Source organism: Nomascus leucogenys, chromosome 18 (genome assembly GCF_006542625.1).
Source record: "Nomascus leucogenys isolate Asia chromosome 18, Asia_NLE_v1, whole genome shotgun sequence".
NCBI lineage: Eukaryota > Metazoa > Chordata > Mammalia > Primates > Hylobatidae > Nomascus > Nomascus leucogenys.
In genome coordinates this window covers 53,102,094-53,128,955 of record NC_044398.1, presented here as the reverse complement: position 1 = coordinate 53,128,955, position 26,862 = coordinate 53,102,094, and the positions used below count along the sequence as shown (strand labels likewise).

The 26,862-nt window shown below is 44.3% G+C and overlaps 1 non-coding gene across 1 annotated transcript in view; it reads left to right on the top strand.

The window, feature by feature from the left end:
• Positions 1 to 14,908: 14,908 nt before the first annotated feature.
• LOC105738955 overlaps positions 14,909 to 26,862 on the top strand; it is a 35,997-nt gene continuing 24,043 nt past the window's right edge. Inside the window, exons 1-3 of the transcript XR_004026797.1 lie at positions 14,909 to 14,964; positions 15,620 to 15,758; positions 16,733 to 16,883. This is a non-coding gene — a transcript (uncharacterized LOC105738955). The remainder of the gene's footprint in view (positions 14,965 to 15,619; positions 15,759 to 16,732; positions 16,884 to 26,862) is intronic.

The window sequence follows — 26,862 nt, the reverse complement described above, 5'->3', positions numbered from 1 at the left end:
TGATTCCTGTTGGAATAGCTGTAGAGGACAATTGGAAAGCTATTGACTAACATCAGATTAAAATCAATTTCCTCTTCCTATCAGTTAAGGTGATCAAATTATGCATAATTTATTATATATTATATTTAATCTAGTGAATAATCCTTTATAGTCAATGCTGCCTGTATCCCACACCAAAAGCTGAGCAAACTATAGATAGGTAAAGTTGAACACTTAAATGACAAGTTTCTGATGTTTCTAGTTTTGAGATGTGGTCCATGAAAGAGGCCGGGCAAGGATCAGACTACACCGGTTGCGGGCAAGAGATCTTTATTGGAGGTATTGAGCAGAGAAGGAAGAGAAGAGAGGAGAAGAGAAGAGAGAGAGCTGCTGGTATGCTGGGTTTTATATCCCTTGGGCCTACGTGGGGCGGGCCCAAGGGAAGGCGGGAGATGCTTCTTTCTTATTGGCCCTCCTTTGGCAGGTTCAGACAGTGCCCGGTCAAGGAGGGGAGAAGAACCTGGAACCGGCGCCATTAAGGTACCCCGTTACCTAACATTCCTCCGTTTTTTGTTTTTTAAGAACTGGGGAAATGGGCGTTGTAGTTCGCCTGGCTACTTCCTGCTGAACAGGGGCGTTGTGGGGGAGGGGTAAGGGAGGACTGTGAGGGTTGTGGACAGGGCACAGTAGGAGTATAAGGCCAAGTAGTAGGGCGCTATATATGAACACCTCCTCGGGTGTGAAATCTATGCCAAAGCCGTGAGCCAGCCAAGGGGCAGGGAGGGGTCTGCGATGAGCCAGCTGTCCGTGCGGAGGTCATCTAGGAACTGGTGGAGCCGAGACATTGGGCGTTGGACCTAGGTTTAGCCCAGAAGGAAAAGAGAATGATAGTTATTTAGGGTGTTTGGCAGACTCGACCCTGGAAATGGCTGGATGAGGGATGTTGGATGAGGGGTTGTTATGGTAGATCTTATCTGACTGGTGTGGGCTGACTGGCGTATTGGTCGTTGACTTATTAGAAGGGTGTGAGGCTGTCTCTGGAGTCCTCTGCGTCTTCACAGGTTGCTAAAAGTTGGTAATTTCTGAGGAGAAGCTGGTTAAAGGTTGGGTTTAAGCTTGGAGAAGATACTGGAATTCTTTGATATATGAAGCGGGGTTGGAGGTATAGGAGCCTAAGCGTTTTTCGATTTGTGAAAGATCAGCCATAGAAAAGGGGACATGGACGCGAACGATGCCTTCTGTCCCTGCTACTTCTCGCAGAGGAGCGAGGACAGGGAGGTGAGATCTGGAGCGAGCAGTAGGAGGGCTGAAAGGTGGAGGAAAGGAAGTAGGAGAGGTTGGAGAGGACGGGGAAGGAAGGCCGGGGTTGGTGGAAGGAGGTGAGGCTGCCGCCGGGGGCAGGGCCCTTGCGGGCTGGGTGGTGATATGGCAGGGGCTCATCGGCGGGATCAAAGTCAGGAGCGGAAGGAATGAGGGGGGTTGGGGAGGGTGACAGTTTGAAAAACCCGTGGAGGTATGGGATCTCTGCCCATTTTCCTGTTCGCTCACAATAGTTATAGAGGTCCTGGAGGATACCAGGATGGAGGGACCCACAAGGGGGCCGCTTGTTTTGGTTATCTAAGGTGTAAGTGGGCCAGTCTTGTGTGCAGTATTTAATTAGATGTTTTGGTTTGAGGTCGGCCGCTAAGCCTAGGGCTGACAAATTGTTTACGAGGCATCGTAGGGGAGAGTCGGCTGGCAGGGATGCGGAGCCTCCCATTGCGGGGCTACGAGAGGATATGCAGTGAGGGCTAAGTAGGGCGTCCCCTAATAGCCGAACACTGCGACGTGACTCAGAGCTTCCGGTTTGGTCGTCACCAAAGCGAAAGGACTGAGGGGCCGACTATGGCCGAGGACCGTGGGCCACCTGGTACCAGGATTTTTGAGACGAGAAAGGGAAGGGGGGCCCAGGCCGGAGACGCGAGGAGGAGAGGGAGAAAACTCCGTTCCCTGCAGGCCGAGTCTAGAGTAAGATTTACGGCAGCCGAGAGCGGGCGGCTGAGACGGGAGTTGGTCGGCTGGTGTTGGACACCAGGAGGGGAGACTTACCGAGATGAGGCCGGTGTTGGGTGGAGAGGTCGGCGAACAGGAAAATGGGCGAAGACCGGCCGGGGTCTGGACCGAGCCCGAAGAGGATCGGGGTCCCACTGAGAGGAAGTGGGGAGTCCCGATCCGAGTCACGGCACCAATGAAAGAGGCCGGGCAAGGATCAGACTACACCGGTCGCGGTCAAGAGATCTTTATTGGAGGTATCGAGCAGAGAAGGAAGAGAAGAGAGAGAGCTGCTGGTATGCTGGGTTTTATATCCCTTGGGCCTACGTGGGGCGGGCCCAAGGGAAGGCGGGAGATGCTTCTTTCCTATTGGCCCTCCTTTGGCGGGTTCAGACAGTGCCCGGTCAAGGAGGGGAGAAGAACCTGGAACCGGCGCCATTAAGGTACCCCTGTTACCTAACAGTCCAACAAAAGGATCATGCAGCAAAAGGACTTAAGCCATCTCAGCATGGAAACAGAACGGACAGAATCGGTTACACATTTTCATCTCATTGACACAATAATGGGTAAAGTGCAAACTTTCATTTTCAATGGTTTCTTGATGGCATGCAATTCATAGAAAAAAAATGTACGGGTGCAGCACCCCGGCCTGACTCAGTCTCAGGCATCCATCTTATTTGAGACAAAATATAGCCTGGAAGGGCTCCACTGTGGAAATGAGAGCCTACGTTTCAATGGCTATCAGGCTATTAGGCTAGTTCTCAAACCTTTCTGAGTGGGATTAGTGTTTGATTTTAAATCCTCCAAAATAAGTACTGGTTGCATCAGCCCCTAGTGAATAATCATTCTTATTTGCCTATCCTACACCTTGGAACTTCTCAGAACATAATGGCTGGAATCTTAATTTCTTTTGTTGACTGTTCTGGGTAAATGTTGTTGTTATTGTTGTTGTTTTTTTAGAGAGAGAGTCTCACTCTGTTGCCCAGGCTGGAGTGAGTGGCGTGACTGTGTTGCCCAGGCTGGAGTGAGTGGCATGATCATAGCTCACTGTAACCATGAACACTTGGGCTCAGCGATCCTCCCACCTCAGCCTCCTAAGTAGCTGGGACTACAGATGCATGCCACCATGCCTAGCTACTTTTTTATTTTATTTTATTTTTTTAGAGATGGGGACATCTCACCATGTTGCCCAGGCTGGTCTTGAACTCCTGGCCTAAAGTGATCCTCCTGCCTCAGCCTCCCAAAGCACTGGGATAACAGGCATGAGCTACTGCATCTGGTACTTGTAAATCTTTCCTGATGCAGTCTGGTGACTACTTGCAAGATAGTTGCTTTGTGTAGACTTTACCTCTACGCTTCTAAAGAAATGAAGGCTTGGGACAGCAATAGAATTTGGATGGGTGTTTACTCTCACAGAGCTCAATCTCTAAAGAGGAAATAACTCTCTTCTGTTCTATTTTGCAACATGTGTAAGGCACAGTCACATCTTTGTTAAATTTCTATCACATTCTATAAAATTACCTACTTAAGGAGCAAACAACTTTATTGAATACTGGTTCCACAGAGTTCTGAGTTGGATGTTGTACGGAGATAAAAAAATAAAGACACAGCCTCTAACTCCAAGTTATTTACTGCTTAGTGGGAAAAGACAGAATCAGTACATGTGAAAATACACAAAAACATAGTCATCAAAAAATTCCATGTGCATACTCAATTACGTGTGTAAATGCTGTGGATGCTAGGTTGAAAAATTTAAGTCAATCAAGTGGCTCATGTTAGGAATTTAGTTGAAGGAAAGCATGTAGCATGAGTAGGACAAAATACTACAAGGATGATACTGAATGAAGTCTAGAAGTTCAGGTATTCACCCAGGAATAAATCCTTTGTTTAATCAAAGGTTCATTCTGATGATTGGAGTTACTGATTGAACTTTATGTGTTATCCTATAAGAAGCTGCAAGTGTGGTAGAGCAAGTAACAGTGTTTCCCAGTTTCCAGGTGCCTGGTTCTTGAGTGACTGTAAAATCTCACACTGGGATGAATTAATCTGAGCTTGGCACTTCTTTAGTACCGGGGAGTCACAAGAAGCATTGAGCCTCAAGTCTCAGGGTGGGTTTGGGGATGACAAAAGAATTTCCAAAAAGATGCCAGAATATTGAGCTGTTGGCCTGGCTTAGGCTGATGTCACTCTCTAAGCTTGGAATCCAATAATCTTGGAAAGGCAAAGTGAGAGACAAAATACACTGATGCTGCTGGACAGAAAGGAATGGGAGGGTTCAGGTCTCACTTCCACAGCAGGTCCTGATGGTTATCACTGGACAGTTTGTGTAAATGACATGTTAGGATTTATGTGAACACTATTAAATATTATTTTTCTCCTTCCTTCCTTCCTTCCTTCCTTCCTCTTCCTCTCTTTCTTCTTTCTTTCTTTTTCTTTCTTTTCTTTCTCTTTCTTTTGTCTCTCCTTCCTTCTTTCTTTCTTCCCTTTCTCTCTCTCTCCTTCCTTCTTTTCTTTCTTTGTTTTTCTTTCTTTCTTTCTTTCTTTCTTCCTTTCTTCCTTCCTTCCTTCCTTCTTTCTTCCCCTTCTTTTTCTCTCTCTCCTCTTTTTCTTTCTTTCTTCTTTCTTTCTTCCTTTCTTTCTTCCTTCCTTCCCTTCTTTCTTTTGTCTTTCTTTCTTTCACTTTCTTTCTCTCTCTCCTCTCCCCTCCCTCCCTCCCTTCCTTCCTTCCCTCCTTCTCTCTCTTTTTCTTTCATTCTTTTCTTTCTTTCTCTCTCTCTCTTTTTGAGACAGGGTGCCACCTTGTCAACCAGGCTGGAGTGCCATGGAGTACATATTTATTTTCCAAAACAATGCGAGAATATTGAGCTATTGGCCTGGCTTAGGCTGATGTCACTTTCTAGGCTTGGAATCCAATAGTCTTGGAAAGGCAAAGTGAGATAGCTCACTGCAGTCTTGAACTCCTGGACTCAAGTGATCTTCCTGCCTCAGCCGCAGTAGCTGGGACTACAGGCATGTGCCACCAAACCTGGCTAATTAAAAAAAAAATTTTATGTAAAGACAGGGTCTTGCTATGTTTCCCAGACTGATCTTGAACTCCTGGCCTCAAGTGATACCCCTGCCTTGGGCTCCCAAAGTGTTGGGATTACAGGTATGAGCCACTGCATCCAGCCTAAATGTTATTTTTTATACTCCTTGCAATGAGGAAGGAATTCAAACTGTGTTGAGAGCAATGCAAATGTACAATATGTTTTATTAATTTTAAATCTTCTGCCTTCAAATAAATAATAATCCCTGTGGGTACATAAAACACACTAATGTGAAAATAAATGTTGAAGCTGCAGAGTGACTCACTAGGTGAGTATTCAATTAAAGCAGGTACCTGATGGGGTGACATGAGGTTAGACCTGGCACCAAATGCCTTTGTTTTCTCTCTATCACTGGTCATGTGTTCAACCATCCACATCTAACTCCTCTCGGCATTAGCTCCCGGAAATGTTGTAAGGATCAAAGGAGATAATTTATTCCATTTCAATAAATGGTTTTGTTGAAACTCAGGTACACTAGGGAGTTTGCACACTGCTGGAGTTAGAAAGATGAATACACCAGGCATGGTGGCTCATGCTTGTAATCTCAGCACTTTGGGAGGCTGAGGTGGGAGGATCGCTTGAGCCTGGGAGTTTGAGACCAGCCTGGACAACATGGCAAAACTCTTTCTCTGCAAAGAATGAAAAATTAGCAGGGCACGGTGATGCATGCTTATAGTCCCAGAAACTTGGGAAGCTGAGGTGTGAGGATTGCTTGAGGCTGGGAGGTTGAGGCTGCAGTGAGCCATGATCCTTACACTGCACTCGGGCCTCGGCAATAGAGTGAGACCCTGTCAGAAAACAAAACGAAAGGAAAGGAAAGGAAGGAGGGAGGGAGGGAAAGAAAGGAGGGAGGGAGGGAAAGAAAAGAGGGAGGGAAGGAGGGAAAGAAAAAGAAGAACACAAGAAAGCAAGAAAGGAAGAAGGGAAAGAAAAAGAAAGAAGAAAGAAAGAAGAAAAGAAAAAGAGAGAGAAAGAAGGAAAAACAGAGAAAGAGAAAGGAAGGAAAAGAAAGAAAGAAGGAAAGAGAGAGAAAGAAAGAAACAAGAAAAGAGAAAGAGAGAAACAAGGAAAAAGAGAAAGAAAGAAAAAGAAAGAGAAAGAAAGAAGAATGAGACAAGAATTGCTCTTGAACACAGCTGCATGGGGGAGTCAGACACTTAAAAGATGATAATCACAGTATAGGAGCATTCAGGAGGACACAGTGGAGTCTATCTAGAGGAGACAGTGTGTGCTAGGACACTTTACATGGCCAGATATGAAATGCTGTTAATATGGGAAGCTGTTAATGTGGGTTGCTTTTATCAGATTATTTTATAATAGAAATGATTTTTCTTCATCAGGGAGAAGATGGCACATTTCCAGCTGAGATAATGCCTATCTTCTGATGGGTGTTTATGAGGAAAGCATGGAAATGTGTCATCGGTAACCTCACATTCTGCTACTTTAGGTCAAAATCTGACACTAGTTATGTTTAACCCATGAGCTACTCTCTTAAGAGAGTTTGGGGAATCTATTCTTCTTAGTTAAGTGTGGCACAGCAGCTGAGTCTCATGCAGTGTGCTTGTAGTTGTTTCTAGAACTACAATAAAGAAGAATACGAAATTGTAGTTAGACAGGAAGAATAAGTTTTGGAGTTCTGTTACAAGGTAGGTGACTATAGCAAATAACAATGTAGTGTATAAAGTATTTCAAGATAGAAGATTTTGAATGTTGTCACCACAAAGAAATGATAAATGTTTAAAGTGATGGATATGGTAATTACTCTGATTTGATCATTATACTATGTATACCTGCATCTAAACACCACACTGTACCCTATAAATATGTACAATGATTGTGTGTCAATTATAAATAAAAAATTAAATAAAAATAAAATATCAGCCCTTGGATAAAACAAAAACAAAAAGAAGAAGAATACAGAGGTTGCTTTTTGAATTAGAATATCTGAAACAAGATCTGGGTGGTAGGAAGAAACCAACATTTGTTTGGGTCTCCCTCTGTTGCAAGGCTGGAGTACAGTGGTGCAATCGTAGCTTATTGCAGCCTCAGACTCCTGGGCTCAAGTGATCCTCCCATCTTAGCCTCCTGAGTAGCTGGAACTACAGATAGGTGCCACCATGCCTGGCTAATTTAAAAAAATTTTTTGTAGAGAGGGATCTTGCTTTGTTGCCCAGGCTAGTCTCAAACTCCTGACCTCAAGTGACCCTCCCGCCTTAGCCTCCCAAAGCACTGGGATTATAGGCATGAGTCACTGTGTCTGGCCTGAACCAACATTTGTATTGTGTGGATGTGTGGATGTGCATACACACACACAAACACACACACACACACACATCCCCACCCTGCAGAGATATCAGCCTGTGAGTAAATAGTGGCCCATGATATTACATATGTTCTTTGGCCTATCATTCAACAAGAAGGTTTATGAATTTAGAACTGGTAGTCAACTATGGACTTGTTGATTGCCTTTGTTTTCACAGCTATCTCATGCACTCACTTGAGAGCATTTTCTATGATGAATCCAAGCACTAGCCCATTAGTGAGCATTTACCTTAATGTTCTAGAGTCCTCGTTAGTAGAATACAGAGTTAAGGGCTATTTCAGATTTCAGTAAAGATCCCGACAGTGTCTCTTACTCTTTGTGGGGATAATTAAGAAGCTGTTGCTAGCGTCTGATGAGAAGTGAAGTTGCTGTTTCTGGCAGAGGGGCAATGAGGATCAAAACACCTATTTGGAATTTTATGTTGTTCCTGAGCTCCCCTGCTGGGCCTGGATGTGGGTTAAATTTGCTCTCCTGTATTAATGAAAAAAAAATAAATAAAAATAAAGACACAAGGGAGGCCAGGCAGTGGAGAGCAGAGAAAATAAAAGGCAGGGAGATGAAGTCAAATTTCCTCTGATCTCTCTTGGAGCTGCTGTTGACTCATCAGCCTCAGTTAATTATAGAGGCAGAAACTGAGCCACTGCCAAAATAAACGGTGCTGGGCACATACGTTGCCTCTTGATAAGGGCTGCATTTATCTGTGAGAAGAGCGTCTCAGATAAATGTGGAATGACTTACTGCCGGAACTTGGGACCTTTGTAAACCACGTCTACTAAATCTAGAGCTTGTTTATCAGCCAGTCTGCAGCTCCTTGTCCCTGCAAACATTTTTATTGGTACACATTCTGTTTCTCTTCCTGAAAGAATGGGAAAGCTGGTCTCCTGCGCCCTAGAATGAAAGTATCTTAAATATTAATATCTGGGTTTAGATGGAGTGGTACTGCCTTTAAAGTTTGTGGAAAGCTTTGGAACCATGGCTCTGCTGCATAAAATTACTTCTCCCATTCTCTAGATGGGGAATTTTGACTTGAAGTTTAAGAGAGAGGTCAAGTGAAGAGAGTTCACAATTACTGTTGATAAGAGTTGGGATGCGATCTTGTCTGTTTTACTGAAATTTAACACAAGACTTTCTGAGCCCTTTCTCTGCTATGCACCCTGCGAAGTGTGGGATTTCAAAGAGTGCCCTTGGACCTTCGGGGAGCTCAGTCTTTTTTTTTCCTTTGAGGCAGAGTCTTGCTCTGTTGCCCAGGCTGGAGTGCAGTGGTACAATCAAAGCTCACTGCAGCCTTGAACTCCTGTCCTGGGCTCAACTGATCCTCTTTGAGTACTCAGCCTCCTGAGTAGCTAGGACTACAGACACACGCCAACAAACTCAGCTAATTTTAAAATTATTTTTGTAGAGATTGGGTCTTGCTATATTGCCCAAGGGCCTCAAGCAATCCTCCTGACTTGGCCTCCAAAGAACTGGGATTATAGGTGTGAGCCACCTGACCTGGAGCTCAGTCTTGAGGTGAGATAGGCAAGACAGATACATAGATCCCTAGTCCAGAAACACGTTTGGAAATGTGTTCCCACCCTGCCAAAATCAATATTCAATACGTTTTCCATATCATGTGTGATGCATGCATGGAGGAGTTCTTTTTTTGCTAATGATTTTTTTTTTTTTTTTTTTGAGATGGGGTCTCGCTCTTTCGCCCGGCCCGGAGTGCAGTGGCGCAATCTCGGCTTACTGCAAGCTCCGCCTCCCGGGTTCACGCCATTCTCCTGCCTCAGCCCCCCGAGTAGCTGGGACTACAAGCGCCTCCCACTGCGCCCAGCTAATTTTTTGTATTTTTAGTAGAGACGGGGTTTCACCGTGTTAACCAGGATGGTCTCGATCTCCTGACCTCGTGATCCACCTGCCTCGGCCTCCCAAAGTGCTGGGATTACAGGCGTGAGCCACCACGCCCGACCGCTATTAATTAATGGATTAAGAAATACCATTTTCAGATCGATTTTTAAATACATTCTTACAGATCCATTAAGAGATTATTTTTATTCCATAAAATCAGTTTTAAAGTTACAATTTTTTATTCAAAATTTGGAAAGCATCAACTTCTCTGGTGTCCTCAGTTGTATGCCTATGTGCTTTTTGCCTTAATAATTAAATAACTTTTCATCGCCTGAAAGCTCCAAGCTGGTTGACTGCGGATAGTTAAGTGTTTATCTTTTGTTGCTTCTGGGTAGCACATCTTACTGCTCCTGCGTGCTTTTGAGTGGTAGAAAAAAGTCAGTGTTAGCATCAAACATTAACCCTGTGACCTACTTGTTTATATGCCTACTGTAACATGGCTTTGCTTGAATTTCTGAGGTTAGTCAAAGCAAATATCCGTACAATCTTGAGACGACTGCATATAAACTAAAACATCTTTTGTCAAGATTGCCAGTAATACATTCCTTCAGACCAAAGCCTTGAGGAAAACTAGCTACTGATACTAATGGAGGGAATTTCTTAAAAGCTTAAGAGGAATTATAGGACTTTAGTACCACCTCCCATTTACCACTTTATCCTGAAAGATGTGGGGTGGAGGTCCTCCTCCTGGCTCAACTTAAGTGCCTTGTAGGATTGTTGCTACAAGGAGGCACTGTTGTGTGAAAACTAACTGTGCTTTGTGTTTGTTAAACTTAAATATTCTAAAATAAGCATTCGTTTTGTTTGTCCGTCAGGCAAAGTATGGGGCAGCATGAAACAGAAATATCTGGTTTCAAATAAATTGTATATTCTAAATTTTCACTCTGTATGTGAATCTAATTATAAGACAAAGCTATATAAGGCATTCAGCAAGCTGTTTTCTAGGGATGATATTAGATAAAACCTTAGAAATCACACTGATTTTTTTCTCATTCTAAAAAAAAAAAGCATTTTGGCTTGGTAGCATAATACCCATCTTTCCAGGATGAATCGTTTATATTTTAGAGGTGGAGAGAAATCTGATCCACATTAAAAGAAAGGCCAGTCACTAACTACTCCAGAAATCACATAAATAGATTGTTATGGGCCAGGCGCGGTGGCTCATGCCTGTAATCTGCACTTTGGGAGGCCTAGGTGGGAGGATTGCCTGACCCAAGACTACGAGACCAGACTAGGCAACATAGAACTTGTCTCTACAAGAAATAAATCAATTAACCGTGCAAGGTTGTGTGTGCCTGTGATTCCAGATACTCAGGAGGCTAAGGCGGGAGGATTGCTTGAGTCAGGGAGGTTGAGTCTGCTGTGAGCTGTGATTGTGCCACTGCATGCCAGCCTGGGTGGCAAAGTGAGACCCTGTCTATAAATAAATAAATAGTTTGTTGTTAATGGTTGGCTTCAACATTTGGAAAAGTTTTAAAAAATTTAATAAATGTTGTGCCCTCCATATCAATTGTTAATGACAACACTTTGTGCCATATTGTAGAAGATAAAATCATTCATTCTAGGTCTGAGGCTGTGTCAATAAAAGCAAATTCACATTCTCCAAAGTGGGCAGCAGTGAGGTATCTTCTATTTTTGGAGGCATCGCTGAACTCGAGAACCCCTGTTCTAATCCCCAGAGTCCCTTTTCCCCTAGGGATTTGTCCCCAGTTGTTCACAATGTTTCCATGCCAAGAAACAGAAGGGATTCTCTTAGAGATCTTCATACTGAAACAAACCATAGACAAATTCCTATTATTGAGTCATGGCTTTGGTTTACTCATCAGATCTCCAGCACAGGACTTAGAAGTCTCTGTCTTGTGCCTATCACTTTGTGGGTTTTGTTTCTCTAGAGTGCTAGAGGAAGGGTTTTTGATTCAAATCAGCATAAACTGCTGCTAGGAAAGAAAGGGTCCCTTCTTTATTTGCAGTTTGGTAGCCAGGGTGCTGATTTAGCCTCATGCAGAATATATAATCCCTTCCTTTGTTCTTAATACATTTGCTGTGCCTCAATAATGAACATTTCTACTTTATATTTATAGTAATCTGTTTATTTGCCCTCTCCCCCTACTATATATATATATATATATATATATATATTATTTTTTTTTTTTTTTTTTAGACAGAGTCTGTCTCTGTTGCCTAGGCTGGAGTGCAGTGGTGAGATCTCAGTTCACTGCAACCTCCACCTCCTGGATCCAAACGATTCTCCTGCTTCAGCGTCCTGAGTAGCTGGGATTACAGGCACCCTCCACCACACCTGGCTAATTTTTGCATTTTTAGTAGAGATGGGTTTCACCATGTTGACGAGGCTGGTCTCGAACTCCTGACCTCAAGTGATCTGCCCTCCTCAGCCTCCCAAAGTGCTGGGTTTACAGGCCTGAGCCACTGTGCCTGGCCTCCCTCTACTATATTCTAACATCTTCAGGATGACATAATTTCTCATTCCATTTAAAATCTTCCATAGTATAACCACAATACTTTACACATAGTAGGCTCTTGAAAAATTCTGTTGAATCAAAAAATGCATTAAAAATGATTGCCTCATACTAGTAGGCTTTCTTCCTTATTAGTAATTTTAAAAGAGGGTCATCCTGTTTTGATGCCTTATCACATTGGAAAGGGTGCATTAACAGAAACAGGCCCTTATTCCTCAGTGGTTGGGGTCCAGAGAGTCCAAATTCTTCTTCTCCATTCTGATTAGGTCATATTTTATTCTGAACATAACCCACTTTGAACTGACATTCAAAAGCCCCTTCTCTCTTCCATTTCTGCCCTTTTTCTCCTTGCCCATCTATCCTTCCTTCATATTGCTGCAGCTCCTTGTGGTTGAGACCTGTTCTTGTCTCTATCAATAGATTCTTGCAGTCTTCAAATTGGAGCCTAAAAAAAAACACTGCACTTTTTGTTTTTGTTGTTATTACCATGGTAATCTGCAACACAACAGCTTCTGTATTATCATGCTTCATGACTCTATCTCTACCAAGAAGAGGATGAAAGGAATTCACTATAAATATAATCAATAATAAACATAATAAATAAATTATATAGACTGTCAGGAGATAATAAATGTTATGCTGTCCAAAATGAAAGAAATAAAAAAGAAAAGGAAGAGTGTAGGGCAAGATAAAGGAATAGCATAGGGCAAGATAAAGGAATAGCGTGTTTGAGGAAGGAGCTAAAGTTGTGAGTTTAAATAGGATGATGAGAACTGGCTTCTGACAATGTGAGATCATGAGATTTGAATAAAGTCTTAGGGAGAGGAAGTGAGCTATGTGGATCTTTGAGGGCATGATGTTCAGGCTGAGGAAAGGAAGGAGCCTGGAGGTTGATTGAGGAGCAGAAGGGAATTGCTGTGCTGGAGCTGGGATGGTAGGAGCTGAGACTAGGGAGGTCACAGAAGCCTGAATCACATGGAATAGATGATAAGGGGCAAGGTAGGAGCAGGGGGGCCTTTCAGGAGGCCAGAGCAGTCCTCCAGATGGTATTGGGATCAGAACAAGAGCAGCAAAGCTAGCCTCCAGGAGGCTAGAGCAGTCCTCCAGATGGTATTGGGATCAGAATAAGAGCAGCAAAGGCAGTGAGAAATTGTCAGAATCTGGATGTGTTTTGAAGAAAGAGACAAGGGATATTCTTGATGGATTGGATGTAGGATGGGGAGAAAGAGAGGAGTCAAGGATGAATCCAAGAAGTGTTCCGTTTTAGGCCAGAAGGATGAAATTGTCATCAACTAACTAACATGGGGAAGGTTGTGGGTGCAGTGGGATAGGTAGGGAAAATCAGTTTAGTAGTGGATGTGTGAGTTAGAGAAGTATATTAGATATTCAAGTGAAAATGATGAGTACGCTATTGGATATGCAGGTTTGGAGTTCAGGACAGAGGACTGGACTGGAGATATTCATTTGGGAGTTATCAGTGTGTGGGTAGTATTTAAAGCCATGGAACCACATGAGATCTCCAACGGAGTAAGTAGAGACAGAAATGAAAACAACAGCAATGACTGAGCCCTAGAGTAATTAGAAGTTAAAAGGGCCTAAGGACTGCAATGAATGTGCATGACAGGATCCATGTATTGCCATCAAAGTGAGTGACTGTTTCTATGAGGGTAGAGGTCAAGATGACTGAAGGAGGAGAGAAGTTTAATGACCTGGGATGGTGGAGTTTTGGAAAGATTATTATCTATGCATTGAACATGCTCAGAAAAGAGAGGAGAAGTATTGGGGAGGATGCCAATGGGCTGAGAACTGATGTTGCTGAAAAAGGTGGGGAACAATGTTGGGCAGGGGTATTACAGGACCAACATGTTCGTATGCCTGTTGTGCAGAAACAGATCAATACACCAAGACAGCAGGCTTTGCAGCAGAGAGAGGCTTTGATGACAGCAGGGAGGCTGAGTGAGCAGATGGGAGAAGACCCTCAAATCTATCTCCCCGAAGAGTTCTAGGCTGAGGTTTTCAAGGGGATTGTGGGGGGTGAGGGGCTGAAAAACTGTAGTCATTGATTGGTTGGGGAAAGGGGGATGAAATCATCAGGTTGTAGAAACTGCATTCTTCGGTGAGTCAGCTTCTCACGGGGTCCTTCAGACCAGCTGGCGTCAGTAGTTTCATCAGTATGCACGACCTACAAGAATATCTCAAATGGAAAACAACATTTCACAATGTTCAGTTGTTATCTGTAGAGCAGTGAAGGGGGACTCTAATCTTGTGACAGGGTTTGTGTGATTCTGGAGCAATAGGTAGCAAAACACTATGAGGAAGGATCAGAGAACAGCTGACCCCATGACTAACACTTAGTATGTGCAAGCTTGGCTTATTTTTGTTTCTCTCCCTCCCTTCTCTTCTGATTAATTTTATAAAGTTTATAGGGACAGTTTCAGGGGTGATAGATGATGATGGTATGAGATTTGCAGTAGAAGGGAAGGAGAAGGCTCTGGAAGGGGAAAAGAGGACCAGCAGGGTCCCTCCATCACCTCCAGGTCTGCAGGAGGTGGCAGGAGGGCCTGGAATGAAAAACAGCCAGCGGCCGGGCGCAGTGGCTCACGCCTGTAATCCCAGCACTTTGGGGAGCTGAGATGGGCGGATCACGAGGTCAAGAGATCGAGACCATCCTGGTCAACATGGTGAAACCCTGTCTCTACTAAAAATACAAAAATTAGCTGGGTGTGGTGGCGTGTGCCTGTAATCCCAGCTACTTGGGAGGCTGAGGTAGAAGAACCACTTGAACTTGGGAAGTGGAGGTTGCAGTGAGCTGAGACCGCACCACTGCACTCCAGCCTGGTGACAGAGGGAGACTCCACCTCAAAAAAAGAAAAAGAAAAACAGCCAGCACATGAGAGAAGAGGTGAGCATTGTCCTCAGGGAAGAGTCAGTTTTTGTCAGAACAAGGAGGGACTCTTTGGAAGTTAGATTTGGGATGTGAGGCGTTTTGCTATTAGTGGATCAGGCTGATGGCACCGTGGAGGGGTTTCAGGAGTCAGGAACAGGTGGGAGAAAGTTTCCCAGTGCGGGTTGTGCAAGCCTCCTGGCCCGGAGAGTGTGGATGTGACGAGTGGCTTGAGAGACAGGGATGAAGAGCATGAATGCGAACGTACAGCACTGAGCTCGCGTCTGCCACATGGTAAGCTCTTAGAAGACCTCGGCTTCTTATTCATTTTGTCACAAATTGATTAATTATTGTGCTGAAGGACATATTAGAAAAGGGTCAATAGCAATACTTCTAACTTCCAATCTGTACTTACGCTTGGCATTCAATCGATGTTATCAAAACCTGTGCCAGCTCCAAGGAAAAGAGAACACTGTTTTCTGATTTAGTTGCTTCCTGAAAGGAGCTGAGAGCTGTAAAACGCAGGCAAGATTGGACTTTTCAGTAATGCTTATATATTGACTTGCAAAAACAATATTAGAACTTTTTTTAAATGCACACATTATCTCCTTAGGGTAAGGGAAAAGGTTTTATCTTTTTATTTTTGCATCTCCCCTTTGAGTGAACATGGTTCTCTTTTCCTTAACTCACAACTTTACAAGGTATTTGGAAAAATATAAGGGAGAGATAGTTTCTGTTTCTCATCTCTTTAAGCAATATCCTCTTGTATACCAAATAATATCTTCCTGTGGTTAATGATATGAGAAACAGAATGCCTCTCCAGAAACCTTTTCACATCCCAGATTCAGAGTTCCTGGGCCCAGAATGTAATCTGACATATTATACTACTTAGGTAAATCCCTAATCTCAAGAGTGATGAGAGTCAAGTCTTTTTCTGTTTGTTTTTTAGAGATGGGCCTCCTTCTGTCACCCAGGCTGGAGTGCAGTGGTGTGATCATAGCTTGCTGCAGCCTCAACCTCTTGAGCTCAAGTAGTCCTCCTACTTCCTGAGTTGCGACTACAGCCATAAACCACTGCATCCAGTTCAGGTTTTTTGTTTGTTTGTTGTTTTTCTTAAAAAACACTAGTGATTCTATTTTGATTCTGACAACTTTCATAAGGTCCAGGGACAAAATAAATGTGTTATTTCCTGGGAGGAGATGGATTTATAAGCCCATGGGCACCATTCAGAGGCCATGTGCCCTGGAAGCACCAAGGAATGTTGCTTGCTCCACCTTCCCAGGTGCTCGAGGCAAACCCTTGGGTCATCCTTGACTCTTCTTTTGCTCTCACACACACATCCAATCTATGAGGAAATTAACTTGGCTCAGGTAGTTTAAAAATCTATCCGAATGTTGCAGCCAGGCATGGTGGCTCATGCCTGGAGTCCCAACTACTCAGGAGGTTGAGGCGGGAGGATTACTTGAGCCCAGGAGCTCGAGGCTGCAGTGAGCTATGATCATGTCACTGTACTCCAGCCTGGGCAACAGAGCAAGGCTCAGGCTGGTCTTGAACTCCTGGCCTTTAGTGATCCTCTTGCCTTGTCCTCCCAAAGTGTTGGGATTACAGGCACGGGCCACTGAGCCCTGCCTAAAATGTTCAATGTCAGTGACTTGGAAGAATGTTCTGGTGGATGAGAAAGCCCTGGATGGGGAGAGGATTCAGGCATTTGAGAGGTCAGAGAGAAGCAAGGTATCCAAGGACAATGGAATTGGCTGCTTGTTGCTCAGTTGCGTTGAGGCTCTACAGTAGGATAATGAAAAGCTGTAGGCAGTTAGGGAGCAATTGAAAGCCAAGTGTGAAGGCCTGAGGGCCTCCAGGAAAGGGGCCCATATTCTCTCCATTCAGTGTAGAAAAAGCAGAAGACCAAACTATGGATTTAATAGGCTTGCCTAGCTTCAAAGATGATCATCATTACACAAAGATCAGAGCACTGGTTGGGAAAACATGGAGCTCTTGTGCACGGGATGGGGACATTTGGGTGGATGCCTCCAAATATTTTGAGCTCTCAAACTCTTCTAAGCCCTCAGAGCCTGCAGAGGTGGCTCACCTTTCCCTGTTATGATCTGAAACTCCCCATATGGGCCAACACCACAGAGTTCTGTCCCCACAGGCCAAGGAGGGCTTCCCAGGATCCTCAACTTCTTGCCTGGTTGCCAGACCAATCACTAGAGGTAAGTCACAACATCACGAAGCCGAGAATATTATGGCAACATTGATGAGCTAGAAAGAGACTGTACCTCCCCCAAACTGTGAAAAATTCACCCCTATGTACTAGAAGGAAGGAACTGGATTTTGAAGGTGCTTGATCAAGAAGGCAGGATAAAGGAGAGTAAAGGGACGTGAGGGCATTTTCTCAGGATATGGGACTTAATGCTTGGCAAAGACCCTAGAGGATGGTGCAGACTTGCTGCTTGGGTGGTTCAACAAGCCTGGAGGGTCCATGCTGAGTGGAACTGAAACAGATTTTTAAAGGCTCAGGGAAGTGAACATGCTGGTATATTATGGTGATCAGAAGACCCATCAGAGGATTATGATGCCCAGGGAGGTCTGGAGAACACAGCACTCACCAAGCCATTGGGAAATTAGCTGAAGGCTTTCCTCTGCAGACCACAACTGGTGGTGTGAAAGGCTATTGTGGAGTTGAATCCACAGAGAGTAGTGATGATGGGGTGAAACAGATGGGAATCTTGTGAGGATACTTCTTAATACATCTAATCAAAAGATAGCCAACACAGGCCAGGCGCGGTGGCTCCCTCCTGTAATCCCAGCACTTTGGGAGGCCGAGGTCGGTGGATCACTTGAGGTCAGGAATTCAAGACTAGCCTGGCCAACATGGTGAAATCCTGTCTCTACTAGCAATACAAAAATTAGCTGGATGTGATGGTGTGCACCTGTGGTCCCAGCTACTTGGGAGGCTGAGGCAGGAGAATCACTTGAACCCGGAAGGTAGAGGTTGCAGTGAGCTGAAGTCGTGCCACTTCACTCCAGCCTGGGCGACAGAGTGAGACCTTGTATTAAAAAAAAAAAGAAAATCCAACAAGGATGCACAGGAGGCTGAGGGTGTTTGCTCTATCAAACATTTGCAATTCCTTGTCTAGTACCTGGAACCTGAGGCAGTTTTCAGACCTGGAATCCCCCCAATAGAAAGGGTGGCCATGTTCCCAGGATGAAGGACCCAGCAACACCACACCAAGTCCACGATGATATAATTCCTTTTGTCCTTCCCCAAAGGACATTTATTCAAGTGACTCTACTCTGAGGAAAAACTCCCAGATGTTTTGAAGATTACTGGATGCCCTGCAGGGATGGATGGAGGCAGGCATTGAGGTGTGCAATGACTCAGATCCTCACTGGAGAAAGGACTTATCTGGCAGCTTCAAGGAGTGTAGGCAGCCAACAGCTTCCAGCTGCAGCACCTGGAAGATCTGCTTTTGAACTAAGGCCACACTTTTTCCAGGCAGCTCCCAGCCAATACCAGCACCATGGCGGTACCAAGGCCGTGTCTGTCCAACACAGGAATCCTCTTTGCTCCAGAGCTTCCCATCATGTTGGCCAAATCCGTGTCTGACCCACCAAAATCTGAGGCTCTCTCGTCTATCTTGTTTTCTACCCTTTTTCGTTTTGTAAGTGTCAAATCTGCATCGTGATCTGAAGGCTTTCCATGCTTGGGCAATCTTGATATTTCCTCTTAAGCTTTTTACAAACATTACCCCCCACCCCAAATCTCTTGCACTTCTAACTCAACCTCATTGTCTGCTTTCCTTAGGATGCAACTGACATGATGCTCTGGTCTGCTGGGTTGTAGTCTGTTTAGCTACAGATAAGGCAGTCGGGTGCGGTCAATGGCTTTGCAGAGGCTCACTAACACATGGAAATGTTTATGCCCATTTAAAAAGTTGATTCACAAAGTAGTACCAGATTTTCTCATTACAGTATTTTAATGCAGGGGCTCTTACAGTTAAAATATTCTGGAAGTTAAGTAGGAAAACTACATTGAAGATAAATCTAAGTTAATTACAGATGCAAAATTTTTGTTTTAAATGTAAGCATCTACCCTACTTCCTTCGACCAGAGTTAGGCTGGGGTTCTGTGAATTGCACACAGACGTTTCTTGCTTGTTACGGAATTTGCTTTTTGTATTTCGGAAGCAGCTAAATTCTGGCAACAAAACCAAACTGGTCTCACATTTAGATTAAACACCTTCTATGGCTGAGCCACTTCTTCTTGAATGTTTGATAGTCACCCAAAATTAAGGACGGTGGTGGATACACTCTTCACCTTCTGTTTCAACACTCTCTTGCCTTTCTTATTTCCTAGTGCTATTTGTGGCACTGCAATCATATATGTTTACTAGGTTTAGACAACAGCAACATCTTGGCTGCCACTTTATTTTATTTATTTATTTATTTATTTTTGAGACAGAGTCTTGCTGTTGCCCAGGCTGGAGTGCAGTGGCGCGATCTCGGCTCACTGCAGGCTCCGCCCCCTGGGGTTCACGCCATTCTCCTGCCTCAGCCTCCCGCGTAGCTGGGACTACAGGCGCCCGCCACCTCGCCCGGCTAATTTTTTGTATTTTTAGTAGAGACGGGGTTTCACCGTGTTACGCAGGATAGTCTCGATCTCCTGACCTCGTGATCCACCCACCTCGACCTCCCAAAGTGCTGGGATTACAGGCGTGAGCCACCGCGCCCGGCCTTGGCTGCCACTTTAAAAAAAATATTTGAGATCCTTGACAACAGCTCAATTCCTCGGATTTAGGAAGAGGTCACATGGCTTCTCCCAATGGCTGAGACAAGGGTGGGAGTGGGAAGGTCTTTCCGTTTCTTCATCCAGGCACTTAGTAAATAAAACCAGTTCCTCAAAATAGCTTTTATACAAAGAACATAATCTTTTACCTAAGATTCTTTATTTAGTTTTCCATCATCCAGTCTTTTCCTTTTTTCTCTTTTAAAGCTCGAAGCCCATGGACTTTGAGATTTGTTGCATCTTTATCCACAAATCTCCTCCCTTTAATAACCAATCTTCTCAGAACTTAAATTCCAGCCAAACCAACACCTTCAATACACCTGGGCCATTTTTCTTCTTCGGATGCTATTACTAGACCGTTTTCCAACCATTCTCATTTTATCAATATCTCCTTCAATCTTGAGATTCCTTCTTAAGAACCATTTCCTTCTAAAGGTCTATTCTAACTGCCTCCAAATGATTTCTTCTTCATCATCATTATCTTAATGCTTCCTTAGCCATGAGCTTGTTTGTACAAGTGTAAAGATAAATGGTGACTGGCAGAATGCCTGTGCTTGAAAGATGCAAACGGGCATATTTGCCAATTTCTTCTCTCTTATAGAACTGTGGTCAAACTACTCCGCCTTCATTACAATCACAAATGTGTGAGAATGAAGGAGAGGCTGAGCATGCCTGTAATCTTGGCATTTTGGGAGGCTGAGGTGGGAGGATTCCTTGAGCCCAGGAGTTTGAGACCAGCCTAGGCAACATGGTGAAACCCTGTCTCTACAAAAAATACTAAAAATTAGCCTGGCATGGTGGTGCATGCCTGTGGTCCCAGCTACTCAGGAGGCTGAAGTGGGAGGATCACCTGAGCCCAGGAGGTGGAGGCTTCAGTGAGCCCTGATTACATCGCTGCACCCCAGCCTGGGTGACAGTGAAACCTCGTCTCAAAAAAAAAAAAAAAAAAGAATAAAGGAGAATATTCAAAATCACCATCTGAAATTTGAGGATTGAGGGACTAATTTGGCTACTTTGTAATTGTTTTATTATTATTATTTTTTTTTTTGGGACGGAGTCTTGCTCTGTCCTCCAGGCTGGAGTGCAGTGGTGCGATCTTGGTTCACTGCAACCTCCGCCTCCCGGGTTCAAATGATTCTCCTGCGTCAGCCTCCCGAGTAGCTGGGACTACAGGTGCACGACACCACGCCTGGCTAATTTTTTGTATTTTTGGTAGAGATGGGGTTTCACCGTGTTAGCCCAGATGGTCTTGATCTCTTGACCTCGTGATTAGTCTACCTCGGCCTCCCAAAGTGCTGGGATTACAGGTGTGAGCCACTGCACCCAGCCTGTGATTTTTACATAGTTGTTTGCTGTCAGAGCTAAGGATTTTACTTGAGTTAACAAATAACTATGCTATAAGTAAGAAAAATGCTGAGCCAAAGACGTGCTAATACTTTTCCTGGTATTAGCTGGTTTCCCCTTGAGTTAGAACATACCTATGAGAACACACAGGAGGAAATCTCTCAAAATGTAACTGACATCAAGCTATTTATGTATATCTGTTTGCTTATCATCCATTGAGTCAGACATCTGACATCTTTGTTGCCTTTTTGTTTCTAGGTCTTGGTACTGTTGACATTTGATCAATGTTTATTTCTCGATTTTAATTCTTAGCCTTTGTTTCATTTAATACTTTAGTTCTTCACGCCAGAATTGTCTGGAAGGCAACTGGAAGTTTAACAGAGATAAAGGAAATTGAGATCTCAGTATATTCCTCATAGTTCTAACATCTGCATTTCAGGAACAGAAAACAAACGTCTTAAATGTTTTGCCAACTGCAATTAAACAAAATGATCAACTACTTATCATGAGATAGTTCAGGGATGTATGTCTGCAATTCACACATTTCATTTCCTAGCTTGTTCTTCTTTCACTAAAGAGGTCACAGTGGGAGTGACTTTTAGTCTAAGTAATAAACGGTTACCTTTGCCTTTGTTCTCTTGTAATAATTGTTGCATTGGGTAAGGATTACATGTGATATGTGCATTGTGATCTGCTTCAGAACAGGAGAGGAAATGTGTTGGTCTTCCCCAGGATCACCTCTGTGAGCCACTTAAAACTCTAGTAGACAGAGCACTGGAGAGTGACCCCCAGAGAACTGTTTTAACTGGCTATCTGCCTCCTCACCATCTACCCCTAAATCCTAATGAGACTAAATAGTCTTTTGTTTTTATGTGTGTAGAAGCTATTCCAAAGCTTTTTAGATTCATTGACTAGTAAATTTCCAAAAGATATTTTTGAAGCCTTGCTTAAAGTTTTTTAATATTTTTATTTTCTCAGGTAAAAATAGTTTTTAAAAAGAGTTTGTCAAACAGATATTTTTTTTTCCAGAAATATTTACTGTAGCAGATATTCCTCTCTCCTTCCTTTTTGGCAAAACTTCAATTTCATGTGGGAGTTTATTCCTTTCCCGTATGAGTTAAAGTTAAATCTTGACAAGTCAAAGCCTCTAAGTCAATATCCTTGACAGTGATTGGCTTAAGGGGAAGCATGAGATCCTTTTCTGGACACTATGTACATGGGAAGGTCTGTTAGGGGTTTATGCTGGTCTGTTTCCATTTGTCCCACTCCATCCAGAACTCATCTGTCTTTTTCTGTTTTTCTCTGTGCCCCAGGAGGTTGACCTCTAAGGATTGCACTGTGAGGTCTTCCTTGTCCTCTGGCATTCCACTGGATTTGGCTAATGGAGGCATTGCTAGGAGGGCAGAGTATTCATAATTCCACCTCAGACTCCCTTCCTCCTGGCTGCGATCCAGACAGTAGCCACATTCCTCTAAGGCACAGCTCCCGAGTCGGGCAAGCTCTCTTCCTCAGCTACAGCTCTCTTTATGAAGGGTGGAAACTTCCTTTCTCCTTTCTCCTTCAGGACCAGAAGCAGGGTGGACTCCCTGCTATAATCCTTGGCACTTCACCTTTTCTCCTTGGTTCTCTTAACTTTGCTTGCTTGCAGTCTTTAAGCAGCCCCTCCATTAAATTCACATCTATTAAATTCTCTTAACAGTGCGAGCTCTTCCCTGCTCAAAGCTTGACTGATATAGGGGGGCTTCGAGGAATGGTTCTTGAAAAGACTCACAGAGGAGGAAGACATAGTCTCTCTTGTACTGGAGGTCATTGTGTCAGCAGGTGACCCTGGGACCTTGGAGGCAGCCATTTTGAACAATGAAGGGATCCAGGTGAGAAAGACCAACATGTTGTGGATAGCAGAGTCAAAAAATGGAAGGGGAGTGTGTCCTTGAGGCCACTGTGCCTTTGAATGAATCAATTTTGGAGGTGCCCTGAAAGGGGACAGTGTGCTCTATGATCTAGTACACATTCCTGATGCTTTATGTCACTTTGAGCAACAGTCTTGTGTTCTGTGAAGTTGAACAATTTCTCTCTCGTGCCCTTTTTGAGATGGGGTCTTGCTCTGCACCTAGGCTGGAGTGCAGTGGGGGGATCAAAGCTCACTGCAGCCTCAATGCAGCCTCAAACTCCTGGGCTGAAGTGATCTTCCTACCTCAGTCTCCCCAGTAGTGGGGACTACAGGCATGTACTGCCACACCCAGCTAATTAAAAAAAAGTTTTGTAAAGAGGGAACTCGCTATGTTGCCCAGGCTGGTCTCAAATTCATGGTCTCAAGCAGTCCTCCTGCTTCTGCCTCCCAAAATATTGGAATCGCAGGCATGAGGAACGATGGCCATCGGAAAGTTTTCTTGAGTCTGATAAAGCAAACCCACAGGGTGCAATAACAAAACAATGGGATAGGTGTGGGGGAAATGTACTTAAATAGAGTGAACAGAGGTACATCTAAAGTGACTTGAACGATGAGAAGCTCAATGAGAGATGAGCAGGTGGGAAAACTATCACTACTACTTCAGAAAGAAAAGGGACATTTAAACTCCAAATATGCAGACAGAACATAAACTGAGAATAAATGGAAGGGCTAGAAAGTTAAATGGAATATTAAGGACATTACTTTTATTTTTTCTCAATATTTGGTAAGCACTGGTGTGTGGGTGTGTGGGTGTGTATGTGTGTGTGTAGTGTCTTTTTCCATGGCTTATGGCTTAAAATAAATTTTTTGGTTGAAATTATACAAAGCACTAATTGCTGCATGCATATGTAACCAGGTGGCATTTAGCCCAGTTTAGGCAATGGGGTAAAGTCAGTGAAGGTTGGTGCCAGGACCCTGTACCTGTAAGACTGAAGTGGTTTTCAGGACCCCTGCTCCACTCCCACGTGCTTCACCAGTTCCTGGTCTTGTCTCTGCCTCACCCCGTTCTGGGTTGCTCTGCTCTGGTCCTGGTCATGGGCCCTGGCCTCCCTCCCGCCCTGGCCCTCCAGGCTGGCTTGCCCTGTGCTCTCCGACATGCAGTCCTGGGCTGGGGTTCCCCTTCTCCTTCCTCCTTATCCTTCTACCTGGTATTGCACCTCTGTGATTCTCTAGAATAAATTCTCTGTCCTTGAACTGCTATGGTGGTGATTTTGGTCTTGGTAAGCCCTTCTCCTTAAAAAAAAATAACTTTTTTTTTAAAAAAAAAACAATTTTCTCTAATATATTTTGGGATAATTTTAATTTTAAAAACCCCTGTATGGCATTTTTTTCTCATGGGCTGTAAATGCTGAGTGTGTTTTATGCTTGCCCCCTCTCTGTGCTCCTTGTCTTACTCTGGCCCCTTATTCTAGACCTTCCTCCAGCTTATGGCCCTCCTTTGCTTCTTCACCTCTATTTTTGAGACAGGGTCTTGCTCTATCACCTGAGCTGGAGTGCAGTGGTGCAATCATAGCTCACTGCAGCCTTGAACTCCTAGGCTCAGGTGATCCTCCCACCTCAGCCTCCTGACTAGCTTGAACCACAGACACTCACCACCATGCCAGGCTAGTTTTTAAATTTTTGCTAGAGATAAGGTTTCACTACATTGGCCAGGCTGGTCTCCAACTCTTGGCCTCAAATGATCCTTCCACCTCAGCTTCCCAAAGTGCTGAGATGACAGGTGTGAGCCACTGCACCTGGCCCACTCACCTCTTTGAATCACTGTCTTCTCAATTCTGAGTCCTTCTAAATTTTCCTCACCAACACTAGATTGAGAAGTGGGAAGAAGAAACAAGAGAATAGGAGAAAGAGAGGCCCAAAACGATTACTTTCTAATGCAAGCAGAAGAGAATCAAGGTGAAAGAAAAGATCTTTTGAGGCCTGGAGTTGAGTGAGCCCATGAGCCAAAACTTAGAAGGAAGGCGGGAAGCAGGGATTGTGATTTCTTCTTGGGTGAGCTATTTGCTTAAATGATGCTGGAATTGTAGGCCATAGATGCAAATTATAGAATCATTCCCTGACTTGCCCACTAGGTTGGGCAAGTTGGGGAAAATAATCAACTTATCCCTTGAAAATTAATTCTTTCCGTTGGACAATAGCGAAAGGGCCTAAGAAGATACTGAATAAATGCTTTCTGCTGATGTGGGTGCAGCCAGGAGCCATTGCACTGATGTCTTGAGGCCTTTGCAGCTGTAGAGTTCAAGAGTTCTTAATTAGGAACACATGTTCTGAGAGTCCACACAGTCACCTCTTGTCACCGTAAAGGAAGATGTTAAAGGGTATGGCTCTATAATGAAGAATGGCCTGGTGCAGTGGTTCATGCCTGTAATCCCAGCACTTTGGGAGACTGAGGCGGGAGGATCACTTGAGTCCAGGAATTCGAGAACAGTCTGTGCAACAAAATGAGACCCGTCTTTACAAAAAATAAAACAATTAGCCAGATATGATGGTGCATGCCTGTAGTCCCAGCTACATGGGAGGCTGAGGCAGGAGGACGGTTTGAGCCCAGGAGGTTGAGGCTGCAGTGAGCTGTGTTTGTGCCACTGCACTCCAAGCTGGGCAGCAGAGCAAGACCTCTCAAAAACATAAAAATAAAAGGAACAAACTTGCTCCTTGTGATGTATGGGGCAAGATGTTTTGACCCTTTCCTTTTTTCTTGGCTTTGGGACCTTAGAGGATTCACTTGGCCTCTCTGGGCTACCAGTGTTGTAATCTGTAACACTGAGATGATTAATTCTGTTCTGCTCACCTCTCAGGGTCGGAAAGGATCAAATGATACAGATGACAGCATGTTGTGGCACATAGCCTTCCACACTAGTGAAAGGTATCACTGAGGTTTTACTATGATGTGTGACCCAGTTGCACAGTCACCAGGCACTGTGAGTGCTACTGGCCAGGTCCCTGCTGCAGAGGAAGGCCAGAGCAAGCTGCAGTCCTCCCCATGGGTAGCTTCACTTGGCTGGAAAAAAAAATCACTTACCCAAGGTTGTGTGCCTAGACTGTGCTGAGAAGCTGAGGGAAACCGAGAGACATCTCAACCAGGGCATTTACAAACCAATGCCTGGGAGTACCATCAGACTTACCAAAGGACCCTCAGGTTAATATATTTGATAACATAGCCACCTGGCAGTTCAAAAATGAAGTCACAGTTGTTTAAGAAAATTATAAATAAATGTGTTTTTGATTCAAGTTCATCTTCTTGGCCCCTTCTCCTAAGCATTTCTGCAATCTGCCCACTTCTCTCCATCACCACCACACCTTTATTCCAGGCCTGCCTCACCTCCCATGTCCATCAAACTCTCAGCCTCCCACTTGGTCTCTTTTGTTCCAATCTCTTTCCCCCAGCAACCTACTGTCCATGCCCACCCTTCATCTTCTCTGCCTTTAGTCAGATCCTGTCACTTCCCTGCTTAGCATCTTCTAGTATTTCCCCATTCCTCCTCCTTCTCTACGGAACTCAGACTTCCAGCCTCCCTAAGGCTGGACTAGGTTGCTCCTGTATGCTCAGTGGGCATGGTCACCCACCTTCCCTCCTTGATCTCACTTGGTGGCCTCACATCACACTTCTCTGAAGAAGAACTCTCTCAGAGTCCCACTAAATCTTCTCATCAAAACTGCTGACTTGAAGCTTGGACAAGAAGGTGGAAGAGGATATGGAAAGAATTATTGCATACCCCCACTAGATATCAACCATGTGTCTTTTTTTTTCTCTTTGAGATGGAGTCTTGCTCTGTCACCTGGGCTGGAGTACAGTGGCACGATCTCGGCTCAACCTCCACCTGTCAGGTTCAAGTGATTCTCAATTCTCGTGCCTCAGCCTCCCGAGTAGCTGGGACTACAGACGCCCGCCACCACATCCATCTAATTTTTCTATATTTAGTAGGGACAGGGTTTCGGTGTTTTGGCCAGGCTGGTCTCGAACTCCTGATCTCAAGTGATCCACCTGCCTCGGCCTCCTAAAGTGCTGGGATTACAGGCATGAGCCACTGCACCTGGCCCATCTCCTACTAAATCTATAATCATCTCCCTCCACTGTTTCCCCTTTCTTCCCTCCAGGTACAATTGTCATG